The sequence below is a fragment of the Mustela nivalis genome (genome assembly GCF_964662115.1).
Source record: "Mustela nivalis genome assembly, chromosome: 11".
In the NCBI taxonomy this organism is placed as follows: Eukaryota; Metazoa; Chordata; class Mammalia; order Carnivora; family Mustelidae; genus Mustela; species Mustela nivalis.
The window spans coordinates 105,985,319-105,989,303 of record NC_139030.1 but is presented as its reverse complement, the minus strand read 5'-3'; the positions used below and the strand labels follow the sequence as shown (position 1 = coordinate 105,989,303).

General features: G+C 48.1%; 1 long non-coding RNA gene across 1 annotated transcript; it reads left to right on the top strand.

Moving 5' to 3' along the window:
* Positions 1-633: 633 nt before the first annotated feature.
* Positions 634-3,386, top strand: LOC309843736. The gene is made up of 3 exons (XR_014300321.1): positions 634-909; positions 1,551-1,752; positions 2,564-3,386. It is a non-coding gene; the product is annotated as an uncharacterized lncRNA (long non-coding RNA).
* Positions 3,387-3,985: the final 599 nt, after the last annotated feature.

Below are 3,985 nucleotides of genomic sequence, written 5' to 3'. Positions count from 1 at the left end.
GCGGGTCCCCGGCTCCGGCTCCGGCTCCGGCTCAGCCTCGGGCTGCTGGGCCGTGGGGGTTGGAGGCCCGAGTCCGGGGCAGGACGAATCCGGGCCGCGAGCTTTCCTGCCGATGAAAGGGGTTCTTTGGGGGAGAATGGGGGAAACCGACTTCGAAAACCTCATTCCGTGAGAACAGAAGGTCCCCGTCTGAAGAGGTGCACGTCTGGTCCGAGCTGAGAACTTCGTCCTTCCTTAGGACAACACTGCTGTTTCCGAGTGACCTTGAACTGTCGACTACATGGACCCTTCGAACTTCACTGATAAGGGGGGAGTCCGATTTTGCCTCCAGCGATGCTCGCTCCGCTGGGGGACAGCACCCCCCACCCCCCACCCCCCGCCTTGTGCTCAGCGCCCTTGTCCCCTCCGAGGGTCAGCTGTGAAGTCCGTCCCCGAGCAAAACGGTGCAGGGTCGCCGGGCCCACGAGTTCACAGTTGGCGGGAGATACCTTAGGACCAGTCACGGAGCTGGTTTTGTCCTCTGGGTTGTAGCTTCCATTCCGCGGCCCGTGGTGTGCCTGCCCCTTGGTTCCTGCTCTTCTCTCTCTGCGAAGGGACCCTGGTGTCCTTCAGGGACCAGGCAGCTCCGGGCTCACAGCAGGTCGGCTCAGGCCCAGGCATGAGTCATGATGAGCCATTCCTCTCGGCCAGTGACTAGTGTGGGGATCAAACCAAAAAAGAAACACTGCTCTGGGGCTTTGGAAAAAGACTTTCCTCCCCAGGAAAAGGAAACTTGACACGACTGAGCAGCCCCGTTTTAACCCACTCTGCAACCCCAACGCTGGGCTTCTCGTCTGGGGAGAGAATCAGCTCCTTGTCATTTAACTCCACTGGATATGGAGAAAATTGCAGCTAAATGGATCGTCAGTGGTAAGATCTTGAATTTATTTTCTATTTCTGGAAGAGAAACCAAGTCACAGGCTATCAGCGCCTACGTAAGAAGAAAAAATAAGCATTCATAGTAAGCTACGCGAATTCACACAAATGCAGTCAAACTTGCTCATCTGTGAAATGGGTATAGCAGCACCAACAATGCCAGAGGTTTATGATGATTAATTTCTTTAGTACAGATAAAGCTCTTAAAATAGTACATAAAGACTCAATTTAAATGTCAAATATTATTATGGAGACGAAACAAGAAGGATTGATCATTCTGGACTAAATCAGGGCTACCGACTAGGGATCAAGATACAGTCACTTGCAAAGGGCAAGATTCGGGTGGAGCCTGGTTAATACAGGCAGGACGGTAACTGCCGCTTAGCAAGGTCTTCATCGTGCTGTTCCCTCTGCAAGGGTGTTCGGTGATTGGCCCCGGCAGCAGCGCCCTGGGGTTGGAAGCTGATAGGCTGAGTGATGCCCCTTTCCCCAGATCTGTCAGTGTCATAATCCCCAGAACCCGTGACTCTGCTTCCTTACATGGAAATGAACTTTGCAGATGTGATTAAGATATGGGGTCTGGAGGTGGGGAGATTACCCTGGACTATCTTGAGAGTCCAATGTCCCTCTATCAGGGAGGAAGGAGATCCGAGTCGATAGTGGGAGATACACTGTTGGACACCAGAGGCGACAGTGAGGGGAGGAGGGGGCCACAGCCAAGGACCACAGGACGTCCTAGAAACCAAGAAGGGCCAAGGAAGCCGCTTCTCTCCTAAACCTCCAGAAGGAACTCAACCAGACCAACAGTTTGAATTTGGACTTCGGACCCCCAGAACGGTAAGAGAGTAAGTCTGAGTTGTTCTAAGCCAAAGTTTGCGGCCATGTGTTACATTAGCGATAAGGAACAAGGATTTCTGGCTAACCAGGTAAGACACGTCCCCTGCGTCTCATGTGTACGTCCTTCAGTGTCGGTCTAGATGTTTGCTTGTTTGTTTTTTAAGATATTTATTTATCTGTTTGACAGAGATCACATGTAGGCAGAGAGGCAGGCCGGGAAAGAGGAAGGGAAGCAGGCTCCCCGCTGAGCAGAGAGCCTGACAGGGCTCGATCCTAGGACCCCGGGTCCATGACCCAAGCCAAAGGCAGAGGCTCAACCCACTGAGCCACCCAGGCGCCCCCGGTCTGGATGTTTTTGCTGCAAATAACAGAAGTCTCGACTGAAAATGGCTTACACAGTTGAGACATCTGGGATGTCACATAGCAAAACAGAGAAACAGTTTCAAAGTTTAGGTTGGTTAAGCTATAAGTTGGTTAATTCAGCAGCTCAGTGACATCATCAGAGATCTCTGTGGTTTTTTCCCCCAAATTCCTGCTCGGCCAGTCTCAGCATGATCTCTTCAGACTGGTCCATCCAGAGTCAAAACGGTTGTTGTGGCTCGAATCCCTACACCCTTACATGTTAATATCCAAAAATTGAAAGATAAAATACCTTCTTTCAGGCCACCTTCTTTAAGTACAGGAACATTTGGCCAACAGTCCCCAAGGAGACCTTGCCTCCTGTTAAAAGAGGACGTTCATGACCTCCACCCTGACCTCAGCCTGGACTTGACTGATTGAGTTCTTCTCTCTGGCTTATCTCTGAATTCAGGCAAAAGACCCTGCAAGCAAAGCACCCCATGATGGCAACCCTCAAGTAATAAGGACTGCCCTGATGTCAGCAAGACTCTCCATGAATGGACCCCAAAGACAAGGATCAACCTTCACCTTTCCCACCCCCTGCATGTGCCCACCAAGCTTTGTCTCACATTTTCCTTATATAAACCTGGAAGCATTTACAGTACTTTGGAGCCACCAGTCCATCGTCTTCTCAGGTTGACCTTACTGAAATAAATCCCTCTCTTTTTCACCACCACTCCTTTCTATGCCTTTGTCGGCAGTGAGCAGCTGAAATGTGTGTTTCATGGGTGGGAACCCCCAGAGTGAGGTGCTCTCGCCCCCCTCTGCGCTGGTTACCATGCGGTGTTAGCAAGAACGGAAGGACTCACCGATTTCTAAACCGGTTACTAGGAAAGGGACGGACTCAAGATTTACCTCCAGGGACAACAGAAGAGCTGGTCCCTCCTGTAGGAGGAGCAAACGGCTACGTTAGAGACAAAGATTTTACAAAATCGCGGAGGGCTGTCCTTTCAGCAAAATGTGCAAACATCTGTAACTTGCACTTTTTTTTTTTGCTCGAAATCTTCTGACCTGGATGTGCATTCATTTATTTAATACTTTTCTTTGCTTAGAGCAGCCCCCAAATTAATGTTTATGGAATCAAAGCTCAATAATGCTTATTTTGTGTCTCCAGTGGTATTATTTTCTTATTTAGTTCTCAACAATTAGGCAGATATTTACAGTCTACTGGAGATTTTATTAACATGAATTTTATGTTAGATTGAATAAAAATAAATATACTAACTCTTATGTAATATTTTCTCGAGGCCTATTGTTATACTAATGACTTTATATAACTCTTCTAATCTTAGTATTACTTGGGGGGGTTGTTTGAATGGCTGGGGGGGTTTGTTAAACATGGGCCTTGAACTCATGACCCTGAGATCAAGAGCCACATTCTCTATCGATGGAGACAGCCGGGTGCCCCTGAAGTTTGTAATCCCCATTTTATGGATGAAGAAATTGAGGCACAGAAAGGAAAGCCCTTGATAATCCACATACTCCTCCTTGGAAAAGGCTAAGCAATGGCAAAGAGTCACTCTCACGATATTTTAAAAGGAAATAAAGACAATGGTAAGCATCCGACTCTTGATCTCAGCTCAGGTCATGATCTCAGGGTCATGAGATCGAGCCCCTCGTTGGGCTCTGCTTTGGGCACGAAGTCTGAGATTCTTTCTCCCTCTGCCCCTGCCCCTGCTCTCTTGTGCATTCTCTCTCACTCTCTCTCTCTCTCCAAAAATCAAATAAAATTAATAAAATAAAAAGAAGTAAAAACAATTTAGTAAAAATGCCTGATACATGACATAAGCTACAGGATAATTTTATACCTACATTTCCCAAAAAATTCTTTAAT